The 19,093-nt window shown below is 42.7% G+C and overlaps 1 long non-coding RNA gene across 1 annotated transcript; it reads left to right on the top strand.

Annotated features, from left to right (window-relative positions):
* Window positions 1-2,101: 2,101 nt before the first annotated feature.
* On the top strand, window positions 2,102-15,028 carry LOC144141907 (uncharacterized). Its single transcript, XR_013316739.1, has 4 exons — window positions 2,102-2,245; window positions 6,655-6,747; window positions 12,269-12,404; window positions 14,966-15,028. It is a non-coding gene; the product is annotated as an uncharacterized LOC144141907 (long non-coding RNA).
* Window positions 15,029-19,093: the final 4,065 nt, after the last annotated feature.

A 19,093-nucleotide genomic window follows, 5' to 3' on the forward strand; every position in this document is an offset into this window, starting at 1 on the left:
ACGAATCGAGGCTGCAGTACTGGCCTCACCAGGCGCCGATCCATCTTGAAGCAGGAGCCACCAGATTTCTGCGAGATGCGTCGAATAAGGTGAAGCATCTGGCCTGCGCTTTGTCGGGCAGATCGAAGCCGCATGGCAGCCTGCCCAGAAGCAGAAATTTCCTACCCTAGCACTCGAAGAGATGTAGCAGTGCGTACTGGTTGGCCGAAAAGTTGGAGTGTGAGGGGAAAAATCGCCAGTTTTCCGCGGCCGCAAGCATTGGCCGCAGGTATAACGGCTGCGGTATCCCGTCAAAGTTCCAGCCCAGCGTATTGGAACCATGTCTGCGTGTCGGTCAGGGCTTCTTGATGGCACACGCTTTGGCGATGCACGTCTGGGTGGACGGTTCATACCGTTATGTCGTCCGCGTAGACGAGGAAATGCGGGTGTGGTATGGAGCCCAGATACCAGGCAAGCGGCAACATCATAATATTAAAAAGGAGGAGCGAAATAACTGACCCCTGAGGTACTCCACGAACTGGTGTGAAGTGGCCAAAGCTTGCCCCGGCGATTCGTATAGAAAAACACCTTTCACTAAGAAAGGTCTCTGTGAAAGCGCACACGTTGTCTGGTAGACAAAGGCTTCGGAGAGTTACCAGATTTGCCCCGTGGCTGACGTTATTGTAGGCCTTGTGGATGTACATGGCAAGGACTGTTCGCATTTTGTGTGAACGACCGCCTAGTAGCACCATTGACGACAAATGGCCTACTTTATCCTCCATAACCAGACGACGTCTAAACCCGATCTGGGCTGGGTTGTACAATTGGAAGGTGTCCAACCACCATTGAAGGCGGGCCGCAAGCATGCGCTCCAAAAGCTTGCAAATCGTGAATGTCAAGGCGATTGGGCGCAAATCGGAAAGATGGTCGGGCGGCTTTCCTGGCTTTGGTATAGGCACAATATCGGCGTGAATGTCATGACTCTGGAGTTTCGACAGAGAGCCAAACCTCGTTGATGTAGTCGAGAAGATGGCAAGAACTGGTTCATCGAGGTTCATGTACACCTCATAAGTAATGCCGTGTGGTCCAGGAGTTGTCCGAAGTTTTCGCGTTGTCAATCTGTATGTGCATTGGTTCGAAGAGTCGATTCCTGCAGGAGTTAGTTTTATCCACTGCTGAATATTTAGTGCTTGTGGAAAGTAGTAGGGGTAATAATGTTCTCACCTTCAATTCTTGGAACTCAACGAACCACATATTTGTTTTTCGGTGCAGTGCAGGGAACGGTTTCTTGAGTTTGGATAAAATTTGACGCTGTCTACTTTGTTCGTATGTGATTAATCCTTGAGTAGAAAGCTGTTGATTCAGTCGCACAACTCTAGTTATTCAACCCGGCGTGAGAGCTCTGAAATATTTAGTAGACCCCTACTAAAAAATGTTCTACTTATATCAAAGCTGTCAGAAGGATATTTAACGGCTGTGCATTGGTAGCTACGTGAAAAAAGCCTAACGCTTTCTAGTTCTGTCCTTTGTTTTGAGGAAAAATGCTTTGTGGTTGTTTTCTTGGATTTAAAGGAACACATAATCCTACAGTAAGAATTGGTCGTGAAACTAGCAGCAAATTTAGTAATAGGGCGTTTGGGTAAGAAATAAGTAAATCTAAGCAATCCATTTCTTGAAAAAATGAATGTCTGGACCTTATTTAAAAATTGAGTTTATATGTTTTTCTAAATTTGTGACCGCATCCGCGTAAAAATAAAATAAATTTTGTAGTAGACATATAGACACACTTAGAAGCGAGCAATTATAAATATCTCTGTTGCTGCAGCCGCCACGTTCTCACTCTACTATTCAGTGCAGCTTCTTCTTTACAGTGTCCACCTCTACAAAAACGCAACTTATGGGATCCTTATCGCTATGGGCACCCTTGAAGGACTGCACCTTATAAAAATAGAACTTCTGGTTGTGTATTTATTGCGCCAAGAGAACACTGTTGTGGCGGCTTCGATCAGAACAGCCAGGGCAACAATGTCAATTGTGTTTTGCTTCTCGTTCCTACAAAGAAGCATAAATTGGTTCGTTGGTGTTTTGTTCTTCGTCACTAGGTACCGTGGTCTTCCCCGTTATCATACACAGCAGAACAAACAAAGGACTTGAGAGGAAGCTTGCAATTCACGAAAACCATCTTCTCAATATGGACCCAGTCTCAATATTTGCCGATACTTACGTTGAAAGGGTTTATGTGAATGGTACTGAGATGGATATTTTGGTGAGTGAGCTGGTTTACTTACTCCTATTTTGATTTGCACTTGCAACGGCTGGTAATGCTCACCCGTAAAAAAACTAAGTTATCCTGTGATGTTTTATTTAAAAGTTTGAGTTGTAGAGCAAGCTTTGTGGTTTTATAAGATCAAGCACCTATTTTCTTCAGCATATATTTTGAAACGTAGGCGGGCGGTATGACAGGATAAAACGATACCGTCAGTGATGAAACTGCGCGGACCTTTCCCCCTGGTTTTGATGGTATGGGAATATTACTGCCGGAAGCAGAAGTGTACACAGACAGATACCTTCTGGGGACCCACGCCGACGACAACGAAGCACTGGGGGCACGGACGGAGCTCGAGCTGTCATGACCGCATTGTAAATAAGTCTATCCTTGTAAATATATCGGTTCACCAGTAACCATCGCTCATCTTATAAGAACCGCCACTACGTGATATTTTTTGTGAAGGGTGAGGTCTTAAGCAGCATACTGGTTCCCCAGCTTCCTTGGCTTCTAAAGAGATCACCTCGACGCGCTTGGATCACGCAGGCCGGTGGGCCGTGAACGCGCCCACTCCCCCACCCCTCCTGTCTCACCAATGACCCGCGTAGACTAGAGGAGACGTTATCAGCTGCGGCCTGACAATACGACGATGCCGTTCACCTGCCTCGTTTTCCGGCATGTCGGCGGAGTCTTCGAATGTTCCTTCATTGCATTAGCGGACACAGCTGTTCCGGGGCCAATGTTCATAAAGCTCATCATCATCCGTGGTGGCAAAGACTTCACTGGATGCCTCTCATCAATGTTGCACACGTTCAAGTACTGTGGCATTGGCCGGCGCGGTCGCCTTCCACGAGTAAAAACTATTATAGGAAGCAGAAGTTAGCACTGGCAAATTGCTCCTAAGGACCCGCGCCGCCTACGATGAAGCACATGGTGGCACGAACTGAGCTCGAGTTGTCATGGTCGCATTGTAAATAGATTCCTTCTCTTTGTTATAGATCGGGTCACCACTAACCATCGCTCGTCTGATTAGTCCTTTCGCCATGTAACAATATGAATGAAGACCTGCACTGGACGAGGTTCTGGCCCGGTAAACCACGTAACGTATATGAGGTAACGGGTTATGTAGTGAATGAAGGAGTAAGGACACTTTCTTGTCAGAAGCACAGAAAAATTCAATGTGGGATGGCTTTGGAAACGGGTCGTAACAGCTTATTGGAGATCAATAACGATTCTGACTGCGCCCGGATGTTTAGCAGCCTAGTAAATTGCCTTAGTTCTTACTGTACTGTCATCAGCACATTTAAAAAGAGGCTGTGGTATCAATTTCTAGCTGATGAGCGATTTCAGTCATTGACGAATGAAAAACATGAACTCTGGGATACCTATCTAGCCAAAATATGAGTTCTGGTGGAGCCTTGCTGGCAGGATTATGGCATGTGTTCAAAGCAGAGCCGTCCGCACGTGTCATGTCGGCTCCTAAAACGCCGTGCTCTTCGTTATCATGCCAGTGTTTTAGTTTGTGATTCAGCACAGATTTGGTTAAAGGCAGTATGCTTGAACGTACAGGGTTCACACTATATTAATTTTGTTCGCACGCCAAACAGAAGAGCGCCGGATCCGATGCGCCATCAAGGGCACGCTTTTTGGCATATTTATGGCAAACTGTAAGACTTGGAGAACATGTACCCACACGCTCAATGCAATCATGTTTGAAATACACCACCATTCTTGGCAATATCTTGAGTTCTAGCTTTTGTCATTGGCCTGTGTTTATGCACCCTGTGCAGTCTTTTAATGGCCTCTTGCGTCCTGGGTGCCGCCATTGCCACGAAATAAATGGGCCGCTGACCTGTTCTATTTCATCTCCTTCCATATCCTGCACATCCAGCCCGACATAGTTTTTGGCTTGGCCTGCTGGAAAACCGTGCGGGGTGTTTGCGATTGATGCGGAAGTATTTTCGGCCAGTTATTAAATGGCGTTCCTGTGTTGCAAGGGGCTTGGAGCTTCGGAGGAACATGGGAGGCCATACGGATGCAACTGGAAAGCTCTAAACGAGCATGTGGTGTTACAGAAGTACGAGCACGTCTAAGGAACCCAGCAAAGGGCGTTTTATGGTTAGGGCAGAGTGAACAGCAAAAAATGTGGGTGAATTTACCCCTTCCGTGAGCCAGTCAAGTGTAAAACGTACGTAGAAGTGACCCATACGTTCACATTGGCACCCACTACTAAAAGTTAACACTCTCCGAGGGAAGCGTTGAGAAGATTTTAAACACGAAGTGAACACGAAAGCTATCCCCCGTCTTTCAAACTGTAAGGAAATGATACTAGCCTGAGTGACATATTCTAATTAGTCCGACAGAAAGACAATATATTTGCTGGCACGTGCCCCTGTCGGGACGCAAATGACGTATGACAGCTGATCGCAGATCTTTATCCGATAATAGGCAAGAAACCACCATCGGGACCATTAGTTCGCTACTGCAGTATGTTGCCCCAAACGGCATTAGGGCTGGTGTCTTAGGCTTGCACACTTGCATAGTCAAAGACGCTAACCCCGAGGGGGAAGCTGGTGAAAATTGGAAAAAATAACCCCCTCACTGTTTAGTACTCGCCTGCGTCGCTAACCTGTTACCCAGCCATACGATAAGTCTATTCGGCCGCCACTCGCGTGTTACTTATGAAATCGAGCACTAAGCACGTATTGGGAATACCGGTGGCAGTTCGAGTTAAAAGACAGGGGAGCACTAGAGAATATTAAAGAATGAGGCTGAAAATTGAAAACTTGGCTCAAGGTAGCGTTGCAATTGCCGTACAAGCCTTATTTCCTTCTCGTTTCTGGTGCGTCTGTATGACATGCTACAAAAAATATGTAGGTATTGAAAGCCTTTACAGCCAGAGGGTCTTAGGCACAGGCCTTTGCGGTGTGACAGTGGCATTTGTTGCCGAAAACATGCCTACCCGCAGTGGTGGTTCAGTGGTTGAGGCGTTGCGCTGCGGAGCATGAGATCGTGGGTTCGATTCCCGACGGAGACGGCCGCTTTTCTGATGGACGTAAAAGCAAAAACGCCCGTGTGTACCATATTTCTGCGCACGTTGAAGGTTCCCAGGTGGTCAAAATTAATCCGGAGCCCTCAACTGCAGCACGCCTCATCGCCTGCATAGCGTCGGCGCGTTAAACCCTACAATCAATCAATCGAAAACATCGCTTTCTTACCCTATAGAAAGAAATGTAGTGGTGTCGCAGTAGAGCAATCCATCGTTTATGTTTGCGCAAAAAAGATTTCATTAGAAGTTTAGGCCTTCTGTTTCTGCTTGGTTTCTGCTATTCTTGCATCTTTGGGGCTTTTAAAAGAACAAAGCCTTAAGCAAGAGAAACTACCACCCGTGCATTTGTAATACGTCTGGTGAAACAACTACTCCCAACTTGCGGTATATAATTGGAGTCGAGCTGGAAACAACAGGCGGAGGGCTGGAAATGTGTGGACTAGCTTAGTCACATATCTTTACTCAACGAAGGTTGTGGAATTAGGCAAGACAGAAAGAGCTGTGCACCGAAGCGATTGTACCTGCGGCTGGTGCTTAAGTCGAGCACGACAGTACTGCTGGAATTGGGTGTTTCTAGGAAAGCTCTTCGTATGCAGTTGACAAAAAAGGTTTAAGGAGTAATGTACAAACAGATGGACATAAATGTGTATCATAATTTTTAATGAAATAAGCCAGTAAAGTTGTATCAGCAGAATTTATTTTGGCACTGGTAAAATGTACTAATGCTTGCTACAGGATTTAACTATGTGAACATCTGCGACAGAACTCTGTCTGGTTGGGTTAAACTAGATGAGGCAAATACACCAACCAAGGGCGTTTATTCAAAGCGGTCCAAACGTTTCGGAGCCAACTCGGCTCCTTCATCAGGGGTGACTGTGTAGGACAAGAAGCAGCGGTTATATAGGTGTCTTCTTTTTATTTTTCTTTTTTCTTACTGGAATCATGCCCTTGCACGTCGGAGGCCGATATAACCGCTGCTTCGTGTCCTACACAGTCACCCCTGATGAAGGAGCCGAGTTGGCTCCGAAACGTTGGGACCGCTTTGAATAAACGCCCTTGTTTTGTGTATTTGCCTCATCAAGATTTAACTATGCAAGCTTATGCGAAATGTTCCAGTTATGGAGGTTTTATTTTGTTTCATTTTGTGGCATTATGCACGTTTGATTCTTGTGGCACTTCTTCCGCACGTGAATTGCTGACATGGCGTTGAGGGCGTTCTGAACACTGATTATATTTTCTCCGAACAAACTTGTACTCATCTGTCTAATGTTATCAAAACATCAACTTTTACCCGCGTCTTAAATTTTGTTTCACAGAAAAAACGTGAACTTTTATTCCTTACTTTCCTTGCCTATTGCAGCGGCATTCATCCGTAATCCACAAGAATATGTTCCAGTGCAGAGAAAATTTTGCAACATACACCATTTCATTTCGCTCCGGACACGCCATGGTGGTAATGTATTGTTTTCTGTTATCAACACCACTTGTTACAGTGAAGCTACGTATGTCTAACAGAGATAGAGCTGTTAGCAGGAGTTGCACTTTTAACTCGCTATGGGTCAGACACGTGTCGTGTGCTCCGAGGAAAAAGTGTGGAAACTGAGGAACCGTTGGCATAAAGTGACTCTAGAATGGGCGTGGAAACGAAGAAAACCCGCTGCTGCAGAACGTGTTACCGCCGCATCTCAAGGGTCAAGTTAAACCTTGTCGAGTAGGTTGGAATCCCTCCTGGTTGAAGCGCAAGTTGCTTGCTTGAATGGTGACGTGAGCTAAGTCTTGCTTATGTTGGCGGGGTTTCGGAAGATCATTATTGCGGGTGTCTTTTAGGCGTGAGCATGCGCACATTCCCGGTACCCGTTTATGCGTGCATGGACGTATGCGGGAGTAGCGGTGACATGTTCGTTTTGCTGGGGGAGAGATCTAAGCGTGGAAATCTCAGGGCCTTCTGCGACTTGTCTACTGTCCCACGTGGTAGCGCGGATTGTGTTGGTACGTTAAGCGCAATGATGCGGGAGGGAAGAGGGCAGTCTTGAGTTTGGCCGCTAGAATGAAGGTCGAATCTTTTCAATTTTCATTCAGCCAAGAAAAACACACGGATTCACTGAATAAAGGTCCACTCCAGGGATCCTGCGCATTAAAATGTCTTTTTCTCTTTCTCTCATTCAGCCTATTAGGTAGAAATTATGCTAAATCGCTAAATAAAACCAATTGTGTTTTGTTTCCTGCGAACTTGGACGGCGTCCAGCTTCCCTGGTCGTCATTCTTCATAGCGATGGAGGGCACTTAATTTCTTGATCAGTCGAACCTAAAGTTTTTGCCACAAGAATATTGGAAATAGTACGTCGAGGAGTTTTTCCGAACTGACATTTTTATACCAATTCTTAGCATAAATTACTGGCGTGCTCTGGTGCCCGAAAGTTATCAATTTAAAAGAGCTTGTGGTAAGGGTAAATGATTTTAGGGACCATCGTTTACAATAAAAGTATCCTGATGCAACGAAAATGGGAGCATTCGGTGTCAGCAAAGTTCAGGTTCCCTCTTGTGCGAAATTGAGAGCAAATTATTAGTACTCTGCCTTTAAATCTCCGATTGCAATTAGGCAGGCGTGATTTGCTATTGCGGCCATTTTATTCGTTTTGTATTGTGTGTGGAGTTAGCACGACTATTTATGGTCCCCTTTTTGTCTGCAAGAGAATACATTCTGCTTTTAATCATTTAGAAAGCCATGACGTCACTTCTGCGATATTCTTTTCCAGGAGCACTTGCCCGCCCGGCCATATAAACACTGTTTCTCAGTAATACGCTTATTGATTGATTGTAGGGTTTAAGGCGCCGACGCAACGCAGGTGATGAGGCGCGCCGTAGTGGAGGGCTCCGGATTAATTTTGACCACCTCGGGATCTTTAACGTGCGCCGAAATCTTGTACACACGGGCGTTTTTGCTTTTCGCCTCCATCAGAAAAGCGGCCGCCGCGGCCGGGAATCGAACCCGCGACCTCGTGCTCAGCAGCGCTACGCCCTAGCCACTGAGCCACCGCGGCGGGTAGTAATACGCTTATACCTACACACGTGTTTACATACACACAAATTTTTCCCCCTATATGCCATATTTAGGCGGACTTTCAGATGCTGCTTCTGGCTTTCAACTGTTTTTATTGCTAAATAAATATAAAGTTTTTCACTGGTTTGACACGTTTAGCTGTACCGGCCTACGAGGTGGCTTATAGTAGAGGAGTAGCAAAAATTTCTCCGACAATGTATTCTGTGACGTGTGCCAAAATTTACACGCATGAACGTTTTTGTTTATCGCCTACACCAAACAAGTGAAAATACGCTTCACTGCAGCCCCGTCGTCGCGCTCAGTTTCGATAGGGCCAATCAGAGAATATATCCCCCAAAATCTTCATCTAATTGTACCGCTCTCTTTTTTTGTATAAAAACCCAGACATTTACTTCGCTGCAAAAACCAGTAGGAATGCCCTAAAGGTTGCAAGGTAGTTACCAAGTTAAAAAATGTTGTAGCTGAGTTAAGGTAAAAACAGAATCAACACTAATAGGAAGCATATACGTCAACGACGACGGTTGTACGTTAACGTCAAGTCTCATTTTAATTAGGCGTATATTATACTCCGGAGCAAAAATAAGGAATCATTACTGGAAATTGTTAGAAGGTTACAATTGGGGCCAGGATTGGGTACGCAACTTCACAGTACTGGCTATACCATGTGCGACTGCGACTCGTGCTTTATTCTTGTGTTTTTTTGTTGTTAGTAATGCCCTAGCGGTCAGAATAAAGCGCACAAGTACGACGTCGGCGGTCGTAGAACTCACCTAGAGAACACTAACATTATATGACATTTGTGGTATTAGCCGGAGTTTTGCGGTACCAGCTTTTGTCAGAATAAAGGCTGAAGGACGCCTGTGGCAGTTGTAGAAACTGTGACGCAAGGTGGAAACAAACAAAAATAACGCACAAAAAATCGGTGGGCAGAATGACTTACAAAAGAACTTTCCCAGATCACCAAAAATGTTATATACAATCAAGAACAAAGTGCTCAAACCCTAATTTATAAACTGAAGTGCAAGAGTTATTTTTTGCGGTAGGAAACTGAGTTGGTGACAGATACCATGTTATAGGGAAGATCATTCCATAACGCGATGGCTCGAGGCAATGCGGGTGCGTTAATAGAGTTTGCTTTAACGTACATGCGCGAAAAGCTACGCTGGTTGTCTAGCCCAGTTAATAAGTAGGAGGGTCGTTGGATATGAACTGTTGTCAATTTAGTGCTATGTGAGTATTTTTGAAAGAGGCATAAAAGAGAAATATTGCGGCGACTGGCTAATGATTGAAGAGAATACTCTGTTTTAAATTGAGTTACGCTTCAGCAAAGGTTACGAGAAATACATCGAACTGACCTATTTTGGATTGCCTCGACCATGTCAGTTAAGTAGTTTTGGTGGGGAGACCAAATTAGTGAGGCAAATTCCAGTTGAGGTCGAACAAAAGTTTCGTAAGCCAATTTGCGGACGTTAGCGGGGGGAAAATGTAGGTTACGCGTAGGTAGCCCAGTGATCTTGAGGCATTCGCACAGATTTTAGTGATGTGAGGGGACCATGCAAGATTATGTGTGAAGTGTACGCCCAAATACTTGCACGTGGACACATGAGCGAGCACTTTGTTAGTTTTATGCGGTAAAAAAAAAATGGAGGTGTCATGTTTACGACTAAAAGAGAGGGTTCTACATTTCGATGCGTTGAGCACCATTTACCAAGTTCCACACCATTTGATAATTACGTCTAGATTTTTCTGCAGTGTGTAATGATTGTTATTATTTTTGATAGGATGGTAGCTTATACAGTCGTCGGAAAATATTCGTATGAATGATGTAACACCGTTTGTGTAGTCATTAATATAGATATGAATAAGCAGCAGGGCTAGCACGCTGCTTGCGGCACTCCGGAAGTAACATCGCGCATTGGCGACGAATCATTATCGATGACCGTGAATTGTTGCCGGAGGGAAAAAAATTTGTAAGCCAGGATTAGCTTAGTGAGTCTAATTGAAGGGGAGATAGTTTCAAGATTAGGCGACACTGGGGCACCCGGTCAGAAGCCTTCGAAAAGTCTAGAAAAATGCAGTCTGTTTGAAGAATAATATTCGTGCCTGAGTGAAGGTCAGTCGTGAATTCTAGCACTTGCGTCGCACTCACATGACCAACCTTTGCTGAACCCCTGTTGGTTGCAGAAAAAGAACTGGTTAGACTAAACGTGGTTGTAAATGTGAAAAGCGATAATGTGCTCTAAACGTTTGCAGCAAATCGATGTAAGTGAGATTACACGGTAATTTTGGTGTACAAGCTTGTGTCCTGTTTAAACAATGGGGTAACTTTGAGAATTTTCAATTCATCAGGTATGCTACCGGTCTTAAAAGGTTGTTGAAAAATACAAGAGATATTTACCTGTAATTTTCATGGTTTTTAAAGTGGTTTGGAGTTTATATTATCAGCGCCAGTTGAGCTGGACATCTTCAGCTTGGTTATCAGGCATGCTAAATGTGTTGCATGTACTGCTAATCACAATAAGGTACGTTAGCCATTGTGGATTGGTCCTCCTCAGCAAATATTAAGCAAAAAACGTATTAAATTCAGAACAACCCTGGGCATTAGAGAGGGGTACGGGATTTTTATAATGTAAAGTAATGCGGTTGGCATCACGATTTCGAGATATTTCACGCCAGAATTTTTTTGGATTGGTTTTAACAGGGCACCCAGGTCAGTTGAGAAATACTTAAGCTTAGCAGAACGTATAGCTGGGCAGTACGCATCTAAACAATGTTTATACTTCTCCCAAGCACTGGCTGTGCGTAGGCGTTTACCTATTCGGTACAAATGTTTCGTTTTATTTCTCAACTGGCTAAGTGGCCAAGATAGCAAAGCATTATATTTTTCATTTGATAGTGAAACTAGCGGAATGTATTGGTGTATAAGGACTGACATTCTGTCACGAAAAAGAACACAGTTGTCCTGTCTCGAACGGTGACTAAAGGAGGGCAAGAGTACCTGGCTAAACAATATTTCGAGTTTATTGTTGATTCCAATAGAGGTGCCTTTGTTATAGTCACGAATGTTTTCGGTAGTTTTGCCGGAAAACGATAATGGAAGACCAAGGATTCCTTCAAGTAGTCTGTGGTCGCATAGAACTTCATGGTAAAAACTTCCACGACAGTAACATGAGCTCACGTCCGTACTAAACCTAAGATATTGTTACCACGGATGGGTTTATTGACGACCTGTACACGACTAAAGCTAACAGTTAGGCTGATAAAATCGGCTGATATATTACAAGGAGTGAATAAAAGGTTCTAATCTATCTGTGGAAGGTTAAAGTCTCCGAAAAAAACATGTTCAGTGTCGCACAACTTCATGGCATTGGTAACACTTTTCCACAATTAAGATGTGAAACAAGTATTGGCATCAGGAGGGCGGTAACAGTTTCCTATAAGTACAACGTTAGTAGGGCTTGTTGTGCGTGCTACCCAAATTGTCTAAAAGCGTGCTTTTGTGTCAATAACGTAAGAACAAGCGGTTTTTCTAATACCCAAAACAACACCACCACCTCTTCAGTCAGCACGGTCTTTACGGTAAATATTAAAGACGTTACAATTTGCCGAAAGTTCGTTATTGTTAATATCATGGTACAGCCACGTCTCGGTAAGCGCGAAGACGACAGACTCGTTGTCATCTAGCAAAGAACCTAATTTTTCGCTCTTTGGCAGTACGCTACGTATGTTTTTAAATGTAACGGATAAGGAAGTTTTGTTAGTTGCCAATTACATTGTCATTCGTTCAGATATCCACTATTTTGCAAGACTATGGCCTCAGTGCAGACAAAACAGCTGAGGTTTTATCATTAGCAATGAAATGAATGATATATTTAAAAATGTTGGTGAGATGTTTTTCTGGTTTACTTTTTAGAATGGAATTGTCAACACGACACATGCTATAGAGCCCCTCAAAAAATCTTCTAAGAGTGGATATGGAATTCCACACAAATTATTCAAGATTGCTCGATATTATGATTGGCAGGAATCCAAACAGAACCACCCAAAAGGTAGTATGCCCAAGTATCTGTATTTTTAAATGTGGGGCCGAAATATTATTGCAACTATTGTGAACCAGAAGGAAAGGCTTGTTGGTGCACGCACAGGCACCTCGAGTAATATTTTCAGTAAGTTTATTAAACATAAAAATTACTTTTATCGCAATATTAAGTGATTTACTTATTTCTAATAATTTTTATATCTGACTCATTGCTGACGTATTTTTGACATTATTCCTTAGAAAAATAATGCTGCCCTGTTTGCTAAAATAGTGTCATAAATAAAAGGCGTATTTATTTCGATGCCGTATTTGAATCTTTAAAAAGTTCGCACACTGCAGAAGGGTAGAAATTCACTTTGAAGAATTTTTTTTGGGCAATCGGTAGTCACTGCTGTAGACTTCGATGTCTGCTTTGCTTTAACTTCTTGGACTTAATGGTTTCCTTCGCGTATACGGATTGATAAATGCAAGATCTTCACGACGTACAGTGTACTGCAACAAGTATCCTTTCTTTTTTATAACGTAAATTAGTTTTCGGGTGGTGGCAGTTCCCTAGGTGGGCGATAGCAAGGCTGTTTCAGCATTTTAGACAATTAGGCCTTGTAAAAGACAAATACAGCTGTTCTGAATATCCCTTATAGCTTCGGCGATAGATCTAGACATGGCGATCTTAATAAAGAGCTGGTGAGCTTGTTAAGGCGTTCTTTAAAAAGCGTTCTTTTACAGATTGTTAACGTCAATGGTGTCTCAGACAAAATTAAATCCTGAAACACTTTAAAAGCTTACACTTTGAATGGTATTGTCAACAGAAGCAATAGTCTTTAATACGCAGCAGTTTCGTGGTCCTACGTTTTTACTGGTATTCGTGTGAACGATTTGTATTTGAAAGTTTGGATTGTATTCAGTAAAACGTGTTCATAGCGTGCCTAGAGGGGTGCTCAGAAAACTTAACAGAGAGCTAGTATTGCTTATAAGCATAAAATACTGAGAACCAGCCGAAGTTTACGAACGACATCGTCGAATTTCACGGGTGCCGAGAACACCTGCAAAAATGCTTCAGGACTTATAGACAGAAAGATTAGCAGCCATGCTGAAGAAAAATATAAATAAATCTACACTAACCCTCAAAAGTCCCGGATTTTCTGAAAAAGCACCCTCCGCTTTTGAAAAAAATCGCTGTAGAACAGGGCCAATTGGTATTAGTTCATTACCCCGCCATTTGCAAGCATTCAGTATACGGCGCTATTGTACGGCGCTATTACGCTATTGTACGGCGCATATAGTGGGTGCCTCTGTGTACGTGTGCAACTGTCGAGGCGTTTCTGCAACCTTCGACAGATGTGTTCAATGCCCTAGGTGTGTACACATATGTCGAAACCAACTCCAAACCCTATTCCGAAGTTTTTATTCAGTCTTAGAAATTTTTTTCGGTAGATGTTTCCCCGTTTTCTCTCCTTGCGTGGGAAAACCAATGTGTATCTATGTTTTTATGGAGGTGTCTTTGCTCAAGAGTCTGTTCCATGGGTTGTCTCCCTCCGTACTCTCTAACCAAGCTCATTTTTAAAGGCAACGATCAAGAATGCAAATTCATGTCAGTCAGTTTCGCCTTATAATTTCAGCTATGGTCACTAAAACAACAGTATATAATGACCTTTCTAAGTTTATGTTTTTGAAATCGCAAAGGCGAGGATATTCTGTGGAGTTAAGCGTGTGTTATTCTGGCAAGGAAAAAGACTTTCCTTTTTAAAGTACACTTTGCAACGCTGCCTGTAAAATAATGACTGCGGGAAAGTGATGTTTTCTTGAAAATCTAAATTATACGTTATGTAGAGATCTGGAAACACAAGATCATACCGCCTTACTCTCTCGAAGTGCTTTCTTTTTCCGGGACATCTTTAAGAGAACTCTAGAAAAGACGTCGGTTCTCAGTTTGTTTTTTATTCACCGCATAGTTGTGTGTTCTTGCTTTCACGTCACCTAAAAACTTTTCATTATGCTTGGACTGTACAGTCTGTGGAGATCTCGGCTACATCTAGGTATGCTGACTTTACGCGTTTCCAGACACGGAGTATTTCCGCGTGGTGGCAGCTGCCACACAGAGTTCATATTCAGAAATATGCAAGCCCCGCTACTGCGTTACTGTTTTCGAAAGGCTACTCACTATTTCGGTTCTTATGTTGCATTGTAAAAGTATTGAAGTAGACTTTGCTCAGTAGTATTGCATGCAGTAGTATATTACTTTGGTGTAGTAGCCTGATGACTGAGTCCCACTTTGATTTACACCACGCCCAAACACCTTCTCTTATGCTGCCGTGAATAGTGCGGTTTATGAATATAATCTCGCAAATAATTCTATTACGTGAGGGTTTTGAAAATTTTTTTGAAAAATTTTACTTCAACGGAAGCTGTTCTAAACGCCCTTAGTAGAACGCAGCACACGTTACGCATATCTGTCGCATAGTTCGTTTCTTTTACGTGTACACAAATTTGTGTGTGCTTTCAGTTTTCAAAATACCTGTATTCACTATTGTAAAGGTTTATATAAATGGTAACTCACTTATTCTTTCAAAGTTTCGGGTGGAGGAGACACGCCAAGTGTTATAGGAAGCCAACCAGTGTTTCTGCAGGAACGTGGTATGTACTTGGTTTTGCATTTTTGCGATAATTTACTTTGCGCCCTGCTAAAACAAACAAAAAAACGTACCAGCTAATTTGTTGTAGTCGCGTTAAGACAAAAGATGTGATGGATGGAGCTGTTTATATGAATTTTTTGTTCAGACAGGCATGTCCACGGCTTTTTAGGAATTTTGCACTTCTTAGAATGGCTGAAAGTAACACCGTTACCTCGAGTACATGTATTCTCTAATTACTAAATATGATGGGGTGGGACACGCGAGAAAGAAAATATGTGGCGCAACTGAAGCAGCAAATTACTTGTCCCTACGAGCTAAGAAAATTCCCCATGAACCTAGAGCACCAAAAAGTGTAACCTTCAAGGCCCTAGAATTTACAGCTGCTATTGTTTGAAATCTTGCCATGAAAGATACAAGCTGAAAAAGGGTGTGCCCAAAACCCGCAGCATCTTGCATAAATATACTTTATGGTTTTTTTGGCTATTTTATAAAATGAGCGTGTACAAAGTTGTGCACAGAACAATTTTTTGAGAATCACTTTTACAGTTCCCCTGAGGTGGGGACAATGTGGGGCAGCTAGACAGTAATGCTGTTTGAGTAAAAGCGTAGTTTTTACACTTGCGAATGTAAATATAACGCACCATTTCACAAAGAAATCACTTAGTACCTTGGCTACCAGAAAGATCTTGGCGTAAGGTTTGTCACTGAAAAGACAGCAGTAGAATTTACCATGTCTTACATGTCTTTTCCTTCCAATTTCTGATTTCGAGTCAATGTATGTGCGAGACGATATCCCACCATCAAAAGGTCTTAAGTTTAGGAAATATGTAATGAAATAATTTGCTGAGCAGACGTGAAGTTTGCACAGTATTAATATTTATTACTGACAATACAAATTTCGGAGGGCCAAGTAGGGAAAAATCTTTAGGAAAGTGCGGAAGAGGGAAATGTAAGGAAATAGTACTTTATATATATGCAACAAACACTTTTGCGTTATCAGTCTTAATAGAAAGCACACTTCGTTCTAGACTCTACGAGAATTCGGAGAAGATTAATAACCTACCACTTTGCGAACATAACTTCTTCAAGCTCAGTCTTGAAAAAAAATGCTAGCTCCACGTAGCTTTTAAATCTTGCTCATAAATCCACCAGCACAAATTTTTCTACACTGCCCTGGTAAAGTGGCGGGAACTAGTGTTGGCGGTAAATAAACACGGCTGTCGGCAAAGCGATTCACATTGAGCAATTTATGGTTACTTAAAACTTTGCAAACCCTGTATATGTGCGCTGTATTTGATATTTGATAGAAACAAATATGTCGCCCGTTTTATTCATAATGGTACTGGTGCCGTAAAATATAAATAGGCAGCTTGTTTCTTCATAACCGGTAGGATAAAACTTGATATGACGTTGAACGCGGTAATTATACAGTCTTAAGAGAAGTCTAGAGGACGGCTGCTTGCACAATGTGTCTCATCTCGGTCGCAGAATGCTTATTCACGAAAAGTAAAAATAGAATTGCAGAAGTGGTTGTTGCAGTTTTAAAGTGTACATTACCGTTCTCAAAATGTTTTAAAACATGTAATACAACCTTACAAAGTTTGCCGCCCCCAGTCGTTCCTTTGGTGCTGTATGTATCCAAAAACTTTGTTTTGTTGTACCTAGGATACATTGGTAGACAGGGAGAGCGAGTGAGGAAGGGAAAACTTTATTGAACTTCATAAGAGAGGGGATGGTTTGCAGTCGGAGCTTTGCCGGGACCTTTTTAGCCCAAGATATGATAATCATGCGGGCATCCCGGCCAGCGAATCTCAACACAGCCTCCCAGAACTACAAGGAAGTAGCAAGAAAGAAACACAAAATAATTGGTGAGATGCTGGGCTGGTGTGCCGCACATTCGCCTTACTTGTGGGGAATGTAACATTTCATAGGCTGGACAGTATTCTCGAGATGGTGAGCAATGTAAAAATGTGGCGTAGTTTGTATTCTATGAAGTTCAAAAACAGGCCACCCACAGGAAGAAGTCATTCCGTAGTTTTGTTTCAATGTTTTTTTTAGTTTTGTTCATGAGGCGTCTTCAGCTAGTTTATGAGCATTTTTAACGACACGAATACAGTGTAACCAAGTTTATATGACCCCACCGCACCGTTAGACCCTACCCTAGCTAACAGCGGCGACCGGCACGAATCGAGAAGCTCCAGGTATCCGTTGAAAACACCAACATGTTTTCTAGAAAAACCACTGTGGCTCATGGTATTGAAACGTTTGGGAATAATGCATCATATTGTCCTCATTGTCGCTAAGAAGTAATAAACTGTGATTTTCAAAAAAATGCCTAGGTATGATGCTAAGCAGTACGTTTCCCACATCTCGCCTTTCTGTTAGCTATCATGTATTTTTGTGTAGTCCCGGCGTTATACAGGCTGACGTTAACAGTCGGGCCTGTGTTTAAAATTTTATAGGTAATCAGCGGTTTAAACTGCTGCTTGATTGCTTGTTTCTTTCTACTGTTCGTTAGTATGGTTTTATTCCCCGGTTAACTACCCACATGCCTATTCATCAACGCTCGTCAACTTGTAAGCTACCAAAAAAATTGTTTTTATGGTTAGCGCAAGTTGTCCGTGCTGAGGAGGAGTCAATTTACGGTTCTCAATGGTGATGTGGCATTCGATTGATTAGTTCGTTGATGTATTTGCCGCCGGAACAAGACACAGCCAAGAGGGCTGGAACGGGCTTACTTGAATATTGCCATGAAGCCAAAGATGACGCAGTTGTCGTGAGGGAAATACAAGTTTATTCTAGCGAACTTGTGCTCCCACAACAACTAAGAAAAATACACAGGTGGCGAAGCACCAGTCAACAAACTGACGTGCGCAGCGAGTGTCGGCGAATCGAATGTCGCGGTGGCAGTTTAGCGGGCATTTATCTTTCGGCTCGAATGTTTCTGGAACCATCGAGGTACATCAAAAACACTGTAGATCAAAGATTATTCTAGGCTAGTGATGTTATGGTGCAACACTCTCCCTATCGAAAGTGATAACTCATGCGGCATAAAAAATGAAGACGGAAACAAACACTTCACTTGGCCAACGTATAATAAAGCCCGGTGCGGCTGGGCGCTGAAAACAAAACATAAACAAACAAACCCAATGCATGGTTCGTTATAATAAATTGCGCCAATATTATATTGCGCTTACAACGGAATATTTATGAACGACACAGAAAACGACAGTGCTTGTCGGCGTTCTTATTATTTTCTTCTTTGCAGTGAAATTTAAAAAAAGAGATCCTTAATTATACATCGGCATAGACATGCGGGCACGCACACGTACGTGCATGGTATGCAAGCAGAAATTAGGCGATACGGATATAATGTATTAGAGTTTTCAGATATAGAGTGACCGCCCATGGGTTTGAAAGACGGTGGTCGGTTTTGCGTTGTTGATTTGAATATTTAATTGAAAAATTATGTTAAACCTCTCTTGTACTGTGAGAATGTACCATAATTACATTAGCCTTTGCACCTTGCAATCCCATCTCTCGTATCGTCAGATGAGCCCAGGAACACCCGAGGTCAACGAAACCTGCGCTTCAAAATTGAAGTTTCTGTGGTAGTGGATTACACCCTGAGCAAAATATTTGGGTTTCAACGGCACATTGCACAGTACGTCGCCCTTCTATGGAATGTTGTAAGCACTGTTTTGCTTAGTTGTAAAACTACTCAGCCGTTGCTAACAGGATTTGGAGTACTGCCAGACCGCATTTAAAATATGAACGTCAATTTATTTCTAGAAATGTTGCTCTTACGATGATGTTTCTTGCACCGGTTTAGTAACAGTTTTTGTGTATTGATGGAAATAAACTGTTTGCACTGTACCATAAGTTTCGCCGAATAATGACGCGACAACATTTGTTTAAGAGCGGGAGAATGGAGTTTGGACGTATTTAAAGATGTGAAGCGAACTCGGAAATAATGGTTCTGGAACTATAGTTTTCATTTGCTTGTTCGAAATGCTTAAATGAGGGTGTTTTCTGAGTATCTTTTCGAGCGCAATAGCGGTAGCAG

Source organism: Haemaphysalis longicornis, unplaced genomic scaffold, assembly GCF_048455015.1.
Source record: "Haemaphysalis longicornis isolate Haplotype H1 unplaced genomic scaffold, Haemaphysalis longicornis Haplotype H1 scaffold_6, whole genome shotgun sequence".
NCBI lineage: Eukaryota > Metazoa > Arthropoda > Arachnida > Ixodida > Ixodidae > Haemaphysalis > Haemaphysalis longicornis.